This window comes from Oxyura jamaicensis, chromosome 8 (assembly GCF_011077185.1).
Source record: "Oxyura jamaicensis isolate SHBP4307 breed ruddy duck chromosome 8, BPBGC_Ojam_1.0, whole genome shotgun sequence".
NCBI classification, from domain to species: domain Eukaryota; kingdom Metazoa; phylum Chordata; class Aves; order Anseriformes; family Anatidae; genus Oxyura; species Oxyura jamaicensis.
In genome coordinates, this window is record NC_048900.1 from 12,205,143 (window position 1) to 12,219,161 (window position 14,019).

Sequence of the window (14,019 nt, forward strand, 5' to 3'; positions counted from 1 at the left end):
GCTTTGCATTCCCAGCCCAGCCAAACTCAGCGGACCCACTCCTTCCATCTCTTACTTTTTTCACTTTTTTTTTTTTTTTTTTCTGTGCTCCCCCTGGGAATTTCGTGGCGCTGCGTCCCCGCACGGCCCTTTGGAGATGCTGCATCCCCCGGGGCAGCCGCCTTGCAGCAGGGCCGGCGGGGGGCGGCGATGCAGCACCAGCAGCAGCAGCAGCAGCAGCACCAGGAGCAGCACCAGCACCAGGAGCAGCAGCACCAGCACCAGGAGCAGCACCAGCAGCAGCAGCAGCAGCAGCAGCAGCACCAGCAGCACCACCAGCAGCAGCAGCAGTGCCGCCTGGGTTTTCGGGCGGGCTTTTCCTCCCGCTTCTGCCCGCTAGGTGGCTGCGTGCTGGGAGGAGAGCCCGGAGCGGGGAGCGAGGGGAGAAGAGGGGCGAGCGAGGAAGAAAAAAAAAAAAAAAAAAAAAAAAAAAAAAAAAAAAAAAAACAAGCTGCTGAAATTTAAGCAGGGGAGGGAGCGGCAGCCAGGCAGTGCCGGGGTCGCTCCGCTCCGCCGCAGCAGGCAGCGGGGCTGCCGGCGACAGGCCGAGCCCGGGGACCCCTCAGAAGCGGGGGCTCCCCAAATCTCCACCCGACGGCGGCGGCAGGAGGAGCCGGCCCGGCCCGGTGAGTGCCTCCAGCACCGCGGACAGCTCCGCACCCGCACCCCGCGCTCCGCACCCCGCATCCCCCGCGCTGCCCGGCCCCCGCCGCCCCTGCAGCCCCCCCCGACCACCGCATCCCCCCCAGCCCATCGCCCCCCATCGTCCCCCATCGCGCCCCAAGGCTCGGAGGGAGGCGGCGGGGGGACGGAGCCCGGCCGGGGAGGGGGCGCGGGGGGCGCAGCTCGGGGGGAGGGGGGGTTGCGCCGGGGGGGAAAGGCGGGCGGGGAGAGGGTCGGGGGGTCGGGGGGGTGCGGCAAAAGCTGCCCGCACTTTCTGCGAGTTCCCTTCGTTGCTGGAATGAGGTTGAGGAAATTTGGCTCTCGGCACCTGCGTCACACGGCGAGAGGAGGCAGCGCGGGGGGGCTGCATCTCGCTGCGTCCTGCGGGCAGCGCCGGGGACACCTCGCTTCCCCCTCGCTCCGTGCTCCTTGTCCCTCCTTGTGCCTCCGTCCCCACACCCCTTCCCTCCAGCCCACGGCTCCCCTTCCCCACGGGGACCCCGGCGGGCGGCAGCCCCCGCTCCGGGCGGGCTGGGTGGGGGCAGCCCCCGCCGCCGAGGCCACCCGGGCTGCGCCGAGCAGCGGGGGCTGCCCAAAGCCCGGCTCTCTCTGGTCGCGTTCAAAGTTTGAACGAGGATTTTTTTTTTCCTCCTTCTCTTGCTTGCTCAGGAATAGCTCGGAGGCGCCCCGCGCGTGGCTGCGTTTTGGGGTGAAACCTGGGGGGTTTGGGGCGGAACGCAGAGGGTCTGAACGCCAGCCCTGTCATTTCGTGGAGCTGGAGAGAAAACAAAACGGAGGAAAGGGCCCCGCTGGCACCACCACACGCCGGATCTCAGCGGCCTCTTCCCTCGGTCAGGAGCTGGGGCTGGAGCATCCCTGCCGAGCCTTCGCCGAGCCGCTCCTCGGGCCGGGCTCCAGCCGAGCCGAGCAGCCGGGGAAGGAGAGGCACGGCCGGTCCCCAGGCACGGATGAATCCGGCACGCTCCGTTAGCAGGGACCTGCCAGAGCTCCTGGCAGAAAGCATCTGCCCCGGGAGGAGGAGGAGGCTGAGCTGGGGGATGCTTCCCAGGGTCCGATGGTAGCGGGCTTGCCAGCAAGGTCCGGGTGCTCTTTGGGACCAGCCCCACCACCTGTATGTACCCCCTGGCAGGGGTGGCGGCGGTGCCGGGGGCTCCCCCAGCTTCAGCAGCCCCCTGGCCCCGGTCGTCTTGCTGGGGCGCATGGAGAAAGGGTCGAGAAAATGCTCTTCGGTGAGCAGAAGCGTGCGGGTGTGGGGTCGGTGCCGGGAGGCATTACATAAACAAACGGAGCAGAGCCACAAGTGAGGTGCTGGAAGGAGTCGATTCATTGACGGAGCTGCCCAAGCAGAAGGGATAAAGCTGGCAGCACGGTGACATGGCGTGGCAGCCGCTTATAATCCCCTCTGCTTTTAATTGTGTCTGTAATGAGAAATGAAATGTCAATGTCATTAGCCGCCACCGCTCGCCATCCCCATCGGCGTAGCACAGGGGGACAGGGGACACGCAGGGGCTCGGCCACGTGCCCCATGGCCAGACCAGAGTTAACACTGCAGCGAGGGCGAAGCCCAGGGTTGGCCAGACTCCCCCAACACTGCTGTGTCCCCAGGGCAGTGGGGAATAAAAATGGGTGGGAAAAAATAGAAAAGAAGAAGGAAATTTAGGGAGGAAGCCGTGGTTCCCAGCCGTGCCCCTTCCTGGCAGCAGGACCCTGCTGTGGCCATGCTGGAGGCCTGTACCAAAAACGTCTGCTTTCAGCCCAGGAGGAGAGCCAGCACCACCATGTCTGACCATGGGCCACAGGGATGGGCCCTGCCAAGGCTGCAGTGCTGGAGAGCTCCTCGGCTCCCCGACCCAAAGGGTGGTTGCGTAGGACGAGATAGCCTGGGACAGCTTGGGACAAGGGAAGCTTAGGACAAGGTACTCAGCCGGTAGCTTTGGCTCAGTTGCACAGATCGATTTCTTATGGTATTTTCTGAACTAGACCCAAAGTTCGGAGGAATCCAGCTCAGGATGGGTCTGGAGCTGCCTGTCGAGACATCACATTGAGAGCTGAGCCTGGAGGTCCCTGTGGGCACCACGGTGGGCAGAAATCCTGGGCTGCGTTATGCTGCCAGCAGGCCGAGGAGGTGCCTCCTCCCCTCTGCTCAGCACTGGTGAGACCACACCTGGGGTGCTGGACCCAATCCTGGGCTCCCCAAGTCAAGAGACACGGAGCTACTGGAGCATCCAGCGAGGGCTACCAGGTGGCAAAGGGACAGGAGCACCCGAGGGTCACCGTGTGGGTGACAGGGCACCAGCACGGGCTGCCCAGAGAGACCAGGGACTCTCCATTCTTGGAGACACTCAAAAGCCACCTGGTCCTGGAGCTGGGCACCCTGCTCTCGGTTGGGAATGGTTGGGAATGGTTGCCCAACCATCTCTGCCAGGATATCCCTGGTCCCAGGGGGCTCTTTGTGGGACGCTTTGGACCTCTCAGAGGTCTGTGCTGGGCACAGCAGGTCCCCAAGGTGCCCCATGAGAGCCTTCCCAAGGAATGGGCTCCAGTGGCTGAGGCATGGTCCTCTTCTCTTCTCCTTCTCTCCTCACCTCTTCTCCTCTTCTTGCTTGATCCTGGCATGGCTGCAGGAGACGGGGACAGAGCCATGCGGGGCTGCACCACAATACGCTCTCCAGCCCTCTTCTTCCAAGCCCGTCTCCTTATGCTTATCTCAGAGCTTGATTTCTAAACCCTTCCCTTTACCTTTATAATTACCCCTCGCAACCTCCTGCAGCAGCTTCCTGATGAGCCCCAGGTAACTGGTTTCCCCCCGTGCTTTGTTCCCTGTCGCCTTGCGATGTCAAAGCCTTGCGGGTCTGTAAGCACCGGTGCTCCCCTCCAGCAACACAGCTGCAGGGGGATCCAAAAATTGAAGGGCTGGTGCTTGGGCTGTCCCACCGCTGGCCCTGGCTCTGGTGCCTTCCTGGAGCTGGTGGCCCTCGTGGCCAGCATCCTCGGGGGGCAGACCAGGGGTCTCCCATTAGAGGAAGGTCCAAGCGGTGCTCACTGCCTCTGGGTGAGGAGCAGACCAAGGTCCTGCAGGACTCGCAGTGCTGTGAGGTGTTGTGGCCACACACAGGCTCTTGCCTTGAGAGGTTGTGTAGAAATGCCCCTGCTCTTCAGCTGGGTTTTGGTCTTCTTCACACGTGCTCAGTGGTTTTTTTGTGACCCCCACGGCAGGTTGCTGCTGGGTTTGCCAGCGTGGCAGACACCACAGCAATGCTCAGTTCTCCCTCTGTGCCCCCTGTGGGCAGCTGGGGGGCACAGGGGGGGTCAAGACCAGCCAAAAGCCCTCATCAGAAAGGGCAGCACGGGTGATGTCTGCTCTCCAAGGCTCCTGTCTCCAGCTGAGAGGCAAGAGGGGCAAGGACGGCCTGGGTCATGCAACATCCCCCTCGCATCCATGTTTCCAACCTGTTTCAGTCCCAAAGCACCCTTTCCAAACTGGAAATGTGAACCTCTTTCCTTTATTTCAGCTGAAATCATGATAATCAGCAGAAAGCTCTGAAAATACTCCTCATTCCTAAAGCCCACCCTTGAGCAAGAGCACAGCCCCGACACTGGAGGCTGGTTGCCTCTAAATTAGCCAGCTGGAGCTCTCGGCTGGTAATTAAATGCAGATTGATTGGGATAGATCGGGCTGTTTTCCCTTCGGGTACAGCAGGGGTTCCTGGGGGAAATGCTCAAGCTGGTGCTAATGGGACCCACCCGCCCCGAAACGTCCAAGGAAATCCCATTGCAAAGCACGAGCTGTAAACTTACCCTCAATTACACAGATAGCTTATCACATAGCACTAGGAACAGAGTAAACCAGACAAACAGTTCTGAGATAGCGCTCAAAGAATTGCTTCATTTAGTAAATAATTTTAATGTAAGTAACTATCTCCTACACGGGGGACAGGGCTGGGGCACCACGGGGGGCTCCCGGCCACAGAAGGGATGAGCCTTCCGTGCAAGTCCTCACTAATTACTGCTGAGTACCCCTCTTGGCAGCTAAACCAGGTTGGATGATGTGGCTTTTGGCTGCCCTGTGCTCACGGGCAGCATCCCCACTGCTGCCGGGGATGCGGCGTCCCCGCGCAGGTGGAGGCTGGGAGAGTCCCCGTGCGGCAGCACCCGGCCCCCTGGGGCAGGGAATCAGCGAGCAAATCTGGGCTGAATCCGCCTGCTTGCCGTTCTGCTGAAGGGCAGGGTTTTGTTAGCCTTGTGCTGGAGTCCTGCAAACGGGTGGCTCGGGGATGCTCGAGGGAAGGGGATCGGTGTCCCGCTCGGGGTAAACATTGCCTGGCCCGGACAGCCTGGGCCAGCGTGCCCAGGGATGCTTCGTCTCCCTGGGCAAGTGGGTGGGAAAGCCAATGGCCCAAAGCCCGGCCACAAAGCTTCTCAGCCTCCTCGTTAGTTGCTTCTTCCCCTCTCCATCTCCCCCTCCTGCTCCCTACCGTCCCTCTCCCTCACCAGCCTCGCCACACTCTCTTCCCTGCTCCGGGCTTTTGTTTCCCTCCGGCTCGGCTGAAAAGCGCTATTTATTGCGTCAGGCACCCGCATGAAGAGAGGCTCTCTCCGGCTGCCCGCCGCAGATGGGGACCTCGCTCAATCCGCGCCCTGTTCTCAGCTGGGGAATAACAATGAACTCGAGACGGAGAAAGAGCAGCTCTGTGCTGCGGGAGACAGCCCTGTCCATGGGGCTAAAATAACTCCACTTGTTTTATTTATAAACTCCGGGGGGACGGGGAGTGACCAGCATACAGATGTTGGCACAGCTGGCCCGGCCGGCACTACGTGCCCCGGCACAAGGCTGCCACGCCGCGGGGATGCGCTGGGGTCCCGCAGCCCACCCAGAGCAGGGATGCTCCCGCGGTGCTCAGCTTTCCCCCCAGAAGAAGGGGTGGGCGAGCAGGGAGTAAAAACGGGCAAAGAAAAGCCTTTCTTCACCGTTTATGAGCGCGCAGCAAATGAAAGGAATGGCGATAGCAGTTAAGCTGATTTCTCCCCATCCGGCTCCCTCCCCTCTGCTGCCCCCCCATACACGCGCTCACTCCCACTCGTCTCCTCCCGCGCTCCCACGAGTGAATTGGATTAGTCACATCCTTAATTAACTGTGCTGGTGTGAGCTCTATTAGGTATTAAATGTTTGTCACAATCCAATTAAAAAAGCCATCCCAGCAGGGCAGAGGTTTAGCAGTGCCGCGGGCTTGCAGCCAGGCGGGGGGCGGGGGGGCAGAGCCCCCTCCAGCCCCACACACACCCGTGGTGTTGGTTTGCCTTCAGGAGGGGCTCAGACCTCGGCGTTAGACCTGGGTATTTTTGCTCCAAGGCTTCCCACACTGGCGCTGGCTTTGCTTTCTGCCTCCAGCCACGTGCCGCTGATTTAACCCAAGACATCACCATTTTGGTTCCGTCTCCCCACGCACACACGATATTCCCCCAGCAGCCTAAGCCACAAACCCACCATGCCTGCAGGGCTCTTGCTTCTTTTTCCCCAGCCTTTCAGCCCGTTCCCGAGCATTACAGAACTGCATATCTCCCCTCACCCTCTGCAGCAGGACTTTATTAAAGCCCTGTGGAAACTTTGGATTCGTTCTCGTTACCAAAGCTCCGCCGTGCAGCGCTGTGCCGGCTTCCCCGGTCCCGGGCCCTAGGAGTTCCCAGGGGCAGCCTGGCCACAGGGAGCACTGGGGCTGGCTTCTTGCTAAGCTTTTATTATTTAATTTCCTTCTTTTCACCACTGCAAACGGCACGGCTCATTTGGCTGCAGTTCCCAAGCTTGCCCTCGGTGCTTTGCTGCGGACAAGGTAAACCACTGGCCAAGCCTGTGGCCAAGGCATCGATTTGCACAGTAGGTTAGGTGCCACTCAGCAGTTTTATCATAAATAAAATAAAATAAAATCCTCTGGGGTGAATTTTGGCCATGGCATCCCTGCAGGTACCCAAGAGGTGACGGTGGGACCCGTGGGTACCCCCCAGCCCCGTCTCTCCCTGGTGTCCCACGGCAGTGGTCTGGGAGAGGAGACTGGCAGGGAGCATCTCCTTTGCAGCAGAAGCTGAAAGCCTAATCCCTTTAAATTTCTCTTTATCGATTGCGGATTTACGGCTAAACCACTCGCTGTGGAAACGCATGAGCTTCCCCCTCGCAAGTGCATTAGCAGGCAGCGGGAGCCCACCCGGGGTCTGCTCCAGCTCCCAGGGGGGCTGCAGATGGGGGGGCTGCCGGGGTGTGCAGCGTCCAGCAGCAGCACGCAGGTGTCCCCGGTGGGATGTGAGGGTTTGTCACCTCCATGTGGCCGGGGTGACCCCACCTGGGTGCTGGGGGCAGTGGGTGGGAAAGGGACACCGCTCTCTTTTTGCCCCCCCTCCCCCCCCCCTCAAATCCCCCTGGGGGTCCCACGCCCCGGGGCTGTGGCTCGCTGGGATGGCGAGGGCTGGGGTAAAAGGGCTTTTTGTTATCGATCCCCAGAGCACAGAATCTGCTGCTCCGGAGGATTTTCTTCCCAGCAATCAATGGAAACGTGGTTATCAGGAAAACGTGTTTGACCTGGACAAGTGTTTTAGCGATGTAAACAGAGCTGGAGTGGGGGGGGAGAGGAGATAAGGAGCTCGCCAAGTGGAGACAGGCAGCGGCACAAAGGCTGGGAGATGAGAGGGGCTGCGATAAGGAGCGGGGAGGGAGCGGAGGGGAGCCCGGGGAAGGGCTGGCGGGGAGAGAGGTGGCAATGCAGAGAGGAAGGGGACGGAAGGAGTGAAGGAAGGAAGGGGATGATTTCCGTAAAGGAGCACCAGGGCAGGTTTCCATGGAAATGGGTGCTGGCAGGGCGGCGGTACGGGTGATGCTCTGCCTGGCCCTGGCTGTGGGGACCATGGGACCATGGGACTGTCCCCGCCGGTCCCCAGGTGGGGCGATGCTGTCCCTGTCCCTCACTTTGGGGGCCCTGGGGTGGCATCCAGCAGCTCGTAGTGCTGCAGCTCCCCTATGCCAAACTTTTCTCCTCATTCGCCTCCTCCCTCTTTCCTCACAGCTCAACCTGCGAGACAGCTGTGTCAAAGAGGCCTTGATTCAAGGCTTTAATTAGACCCTGGCCACCAGACTGGTGGTCTCATGTCCACCTCAGTGTCATCCAAAGGGGATTTTGCAGCACCTACAGCGAGCCTGGGGTCCGTGGGCCTCCATCATTTCAGGGCTGCACGGTGCAGCTGATGGCCAGCCCTCCACGTGAGCCCCAGGTGACACCAGGAGTGATCCTGAGGTGACACCAAGAGTCATCCCAAGGTGACGCTGGGTGTGATCCTGAGCCTCCCCAGCCTGCTGCCGGGGTTTTGGCTGCCCCGTTGATGCCCACCCCCCACGCTCTGTGCCAGCCCCACAGTGCGGGACCGATGGGAGCTGGCGAGCCGCTGGGGACAGCGAGTCCCCCGGTGTCAATACCGGGCTGGTTCCAATGTGTTCCAAACATCAGTAACAAATGAGGCTGGAGGGAGGAAAAGCCCCGAAAGGGGGGTTGGAGGGCCTGGTCAGACAGACGTGTTTCAGGACAGTGTGGGCAGAAGGGATGCCCCTGCCACCAGCATCCGTGAGGCAGGAGTGACGGACAGCGCTGCCCGCAACACCCAGCGAGGCTGATCGGCTCCAGGGCTGCACGGGGCAGTGAATTCTAACCCCCCCAAAATGCCCTGTGAAGCTGAGGGACTCCACCACTGGAACCAGGAGCAGAAACCGCAGAATTAGTAATTCACACAGCTGTGTGAGGCAGAGCAGCAGGGGAATTAAAAGAGATCCAGCTCTGAGGCTTTGCGGTTCAAATTGAGCCTCCAGGTCCCACGGAGCCGCCGGTGTCCTGGGTGGGTGTTTGCCCCACGCTCGCCTTGCAGCATCAGTCCCATCGTTACTGTAATTACACAGTAATTACTATGTTCTCTCTCTCTCTGCACTTTGTCCCCATCACAGGCGCCTCTTGATTATCGGTAATGCCAACACCGCAGCGGAATGCAAAAATCCCATTTCCCAGTAATTTGCAGCCCGGTGGAACAGCTGTAACTAAAGCCACACTGACTTTGTGACTGTGGGGCTCATTACTTAATTACCTAGTTAATTAACCTCCAGCACTGGGAGGAAGCAGAGGTCTCCCCCAGGGCACTCAGACAGCATAGGGAAACTGAGGCACGGGCACGGAGCTGGGGGTTTCAGCTAGGACCAGTGCCACAAATACATTGCAGGTACAACCCTGACTCCTTTAATTGAGCGTGCGAAGGGCAGGGCTTCTTCCAGCAAGGCCGCATGTGATGCACAGGGTCTGGGGACACCCACCCAGGATCTGGGGACACCCATCGCGCTGCGAGGGCCAGCACAGCCCTTCATCCCGCAGGTACCCAGCTCTGCACCTTCCGTTGCCACCCTAACGGCCACGTCCCCGCTCGGAGGGAAGAGCCGGGGGATTTCTCTACTTAAAAAAGGCTTTTTATTCAGCTTCAAGATGTGCTGTGCCTGGCATGGGGTTGGGGGTGGGGAATGGGGGGAGCTCTTGGCAAAAATGAGCCCCCAAAATTTTGCTTAGTAGCCCGCGGGCAGGCTGGGCTTTGATCAGCACACTTGCACGGGTGGCCTTTTTTTGGCTGCGCCTGCGGCATGTGGCTGGAAGAAGTCCAGTCCCTGGGGCGAGCACCCAAAAATGACACAACGGAGGCGGGAGTGAGCACAAGGAAAATTGTCACCCTGCGGGGAGGGAGAGGCAGGGGGAAAAAATGCACACAGGGCCAGGCGGAACACAGCGAGGCAACCCCGCTAGGCTTTGTGCTGCAGGCAAGCTGGCATTTCACAGCACGGCTTGGTGCCAGGGCAAGGTGGGTGTCACAGGTGAAGGCTTTGGCGAGGAGATGAGGAGCAGGAGGGACTTTTCTCCAGCCCCCCTTGTCCCCTGCACAGATAGGTTCTTACTGGGTGCAGGTGAGTGGCCACGGTGGTGTTTAATTGCACTGCTGGAAATCATTAAGTCCTCCAAAGGGCTGGGCAGTGCCGATGGGCACACCCGAGTGCCCTGGGGTGCTGGGAGCACGGCTGTCGCTGTCAGGATGCTGAATGTCACTTGTGGCAGGCATACATCCCAGCCCGAGCCAGCGGGGACTTCGACCCCGATGCTGGCGTCTCTTCCAGCTGCATCCTGCTGCAGAGGGGTGAAGGAATTTGGGAAAAGCAGGGTGCCCCTGCATGCCGCCACTCCCTTGGTGCTGATGAGCAGGAGAAAACTTCTCTGTTAGTAGGCTAAACCCCCAAACCAGGTGAAAAGTCCCCAGGATAGGATGCTGAGGTCCTGCGCCCACACCGATCTGCCACCAGGCTCTGGTGCACGGAGGAAATGTCACCGGGTGCCGCGCTGGAGGGGACGGGGGGCTGGGGCTGGGAGCCCCGGCAGTGATGGGCAGAGAGGAGAGAAGCGATGGGGGTGGTAAACAAGATGGATGCACAGATTAAAGAGGCAGAGGGAAGAGAGGCAAAGGTTAAGAATATAAATAGGTAATGCTCCAACCCAGATCGCGAGGGAGGTTAGATGGGGAATAAAGCAGGCGCTGAGTCGTTGGAGAGCTGGGTAAAAAGAGAGCATGGAAGTGATGGGGAGAAAAACTGGGTGCTTGGATAAGCAGTGAGATGAGAGGAGCTGGGGGCAGAGGATGGGGACAGGGTCACCATCACTGCCCAGACACCACTGCCTCTCACAGCCTGCAGGGTGGGGAGACGACAGAAAAGAAAGAAAACCCTGGCATCTCCCAAATGCAGCTCATTTGAATTCCCCTGCCAAGCCCCAAGTTACTTTATACAGCCTCCTATTTTCTCAGCTATCTGCTCAAACGTTAATTTTACAGCCCTAGTCAAAAAAAGCTGTTGGGAACAAAGCAAGTTGCACAGTGGTGCTTATTCCCCGCACTGCAGACCGACACCACGGTGCCTTCCCTCCCCCCTTAATGACACCCCGACGGCTCCGCAAAGTGGGCTGAGCTATTAATTGCATCGCCTTGCACCAGCCAAAACCCAGAGCAGCACCACGGGGCTGGGCACGGGCTCCTTTTGCTCCCGGGAAGAGAAGCAGAGGATGCACCAAGCCCTCCGGTCTGGGTGCGGCAGGAGGCGAGGGCGGTGGTACCCCGCCAGGACACCCCAGCACAGCATGGGGGAAAGTCCCTGCTGGCACAGCCCAGATGCCGCGTTGGTGTGTAGGTATATGAGAACTGGGTGCATGTGCTCCTGTAACACTGCCATTTGGGTTTTCTGCTGGCTTCAGGGGGCACAAGAGGGGAGAGGGCCGTGAAGCCTCTGCTGGCATCGCCGTGACAGTTTGTGCAACTTCTCAAACTGCTGAGTTGCGGGTTTGGTGGCTCCAAATAGGCTCTCATTAATGTGTCGGGATGATGGGCAGGCTTGGTTGTCCATTATTCTTTTTTATGATACATAAGACACTTTCCAAAAGCCAAAAAAAAATAAAAAATCCATGTGATTTACTCCCCTTTGTAATTAGATTTGGTAATTAGGCTGTCCTTAGTAATACTGCAGATTTTTGTCCAAGCAGCAGGAATTTTGCCAGTGGGCTCGCAGCCCTACCCTGAGACCCAACCCCACTGACCAGCTCACGTGGAGGACCTGTGAGGGCCATCACAGTTGTCACCAACACGGCATCAGTGGAGGATGCACGCCCCCAAAATTTTGGGGCCTTGCCCCTTCCTCCCTCCAGCTTAGGCAATGGGGCAGCACACCTCTGGGATCATAGAATCACAGAACCATCTAGCTTGGTAAAGACCTTCCAGATCACCAAGTCCAGCCATCAACCTGACCTACCAAGTCCTAACCCACATCCCTGTGCCACGTCCTCATCCCTGATGGGACGATCCTCCAGGGATGGGGACACCCCACCTCCCCGGGCAGCCCGCCCCAGAGCTTGGCCACCCTCCCTCCACGTGAAGAAGTTCTTCCCAATGTCCAGTCTAAACTGCCCTGGCGCAGCCCCCAGCAGGGTCAACACCAAGAAGGGCAGAACCGATGGGACCCAGCAATTGTTGTGCAGTTATTAGGGAAATAAACAAGAAAAATGGGATTACTTGAAAAAATAAAATAGTAATAATAAAAAATAAATAGAAAGCTAGCATGACAAGTAGCATTTGATGCTTTGCCATTTCTTGGCCTCACATGGAGCGGGGCGATTAAAAGCTGGCGAGGCTTGATTGGCAGGAACGGGAGACAGCGCCAGCGCCTGGCACGGCGCGGGTCTCTCCCACCTGCCTGTCCTTCCTCACCCCTCCGACCTCCCCCGGATGCCAAGCAGACGAGGGCTGCTAAATCAGCTGCAGTCCTTCCCCGTTACTTCATTTATTTTATTTTTCTAAACCGGCAGCTTGGAAATAAGAAGGGCCCTCGAGGCAGAGCTGTCTCCAGGCTGAGTTATTTCGCTCCATCCCTCTCGGCATCCCCTTTGCCCTTCATCCTCGCGCTCTCCGGGTGCCTCCGCTCGCTCTTCCGTGGGACAGGGTGTGCTATCATTTGCGTCTGGGCATTGCATTCAAATGGAGAGATGATGTTTTGGGAATTGTTTTCTGTTAGGTTTAATTCGTTTTTAATCAGCTGACAGTAACGATTTGATACAGAGCATCTTCCCGAGCGGAGGTTAATCACTGCTGAGCAAGCCTTTCGCTCTGCGTTATTTAGAGAGGCGTTTTAGAGAAATACTGTTGGAGAGGCTATTTAACCACGTATTTGTTTTCACTGTGTACACAGCTTTTTCATGGGCTTCCCAGCATCTAATGTGAAGAGATTTTATTTATTTTTGTCATTTGGAGGGAATTCAGCCCTGCCAAACTGCCTGGGATTGGTGGCTCCTGAGGCTGCAGTAATCTGGGTAGACCATCTGGGCTGCAGACCTGGGGGGCTGGAAAGCCCTGTCCCCACCAGCCGAGCTCCAAATCTCTGATTATTGGAGATACAGGGACGGGGAACGACCCTGTGGCTGTACCAGCATGTACCAAGTGCCAGTTTTCTCTCCTGGAGCACTTGGTGGCTTGATGATGGTGGGAGCCAGCTCTCAGCCGGAGATGCCAGCCCCACAGAGCAGGATGGGGGGAGCAAACCCCAAACCCAGCTAGCAGCTGGGGTCTTGCAAATACTAAATTGCTCCTTCAGGAGGGTATATGGGCACGCTCAGAAACCCACTGCCAGTGAAGCCCCTGGTTCCAGTCCTTTGCAAGGCATCGGCAGCAGGTCTCAGCCCCTCGGCAGTACCCAGGGAGCAGAGCATCCTGCATCAGCCCCTGCGCACTTCTGGTTCCATCCTGCTGCCAGGATTAAAGTGTCTGTCTCGAGATGGTGAATTATCCCTCGGCTGGTGTATAGCTAATGTAATTAAGCGGTGTTTAAAGACTCCCCAAGGCGCTCCCTTCCCAGCCTTGCGGTTTGCAGCGGGCTTGCTCCTAACCACAGCTCACAAACCCATGGCAGCAGCCCCATGGGGCTCCACGGGGAAAAAAGGGCTGGGCCCCCGAATCATTTACTGACCTCACCAAACAGTTTCTAATTAAAACAAAAAGAAACAAACAAAAATCAAACAAAAAACCCTCCCAGGTGCTCCCTCTCCAGATGTTCAGCATGAGTAGGCACAAACTCATGCCTGTGCCTCGGTGGCACCAACTCTTCCAGCACAGCTTTGCTGGCTGTGTTGTCTGAATCTTGAAAGTGTTCGACACCACGCCACTCACTTTCTGCCACTTCCTTGCCTTTTTTAGCAATAATAATAATAATAATAAATCAAAATAATGCAGTTTAGTGGTTGGAATGGACAGCAGGTCACGGAAGTGAGGCAGCTCGCTCAGGTGAGCCCTGCTGATGCCTTTTAAGAGGCAACCTGTGGCTACAGATTAAAGCTGGAAGCCCAGAGAGCCAGGCTCCTTCCTGGCCCTGCTTTAAACACAGCGCCCTGTGCCTTACCAGCTCATCAGCCAAACCCTTTCCTTTGACACCCAAATTCCCCACCACCCTCTATTATATCCATCCTATAACAATATAGAAATAGTAGCAGAGCAATGAGAACTACACTGTCTCCCTTCCTTTATGCCACTTCAGCTGAGCTGAATTCGCAAAGCCCCACCAGTGTATTTATTCCCATTTTTCCCTTTTGCCCTAAGCCGTGTTCCCTCTTAGCATCACTGATCCAAACAGCACAGCATCTGATAACGAAAGGCAGCGTGTGTCGTCCCCCCACTTCCCCCCACCACAGGATGCATTATTTATGCACT

The 14,019-nt window shown here is 58.1% G+C and overlaps 1 protein-coding gene across 1 annotated transcript in view; it reads left to right on the forward strand.

The window, feature by feature from the left end:
• The first annotated feature begins 371 nt into the window (after positions 1-371).
• Positions 372-14,019, forward strand: part of TNR (tenascin R) — a 59,728-nt gene continuing 46,080 nt past the window's right edge. Inside the window, exon 1 of the mRNA XM_035333205.1 lies at positions 372-665. The gene's annotated coding sequence lies outside the window, so the exon portion shown is untranslated. The remainder of the gene's footprint in view (positions 666-14,019) is intronic.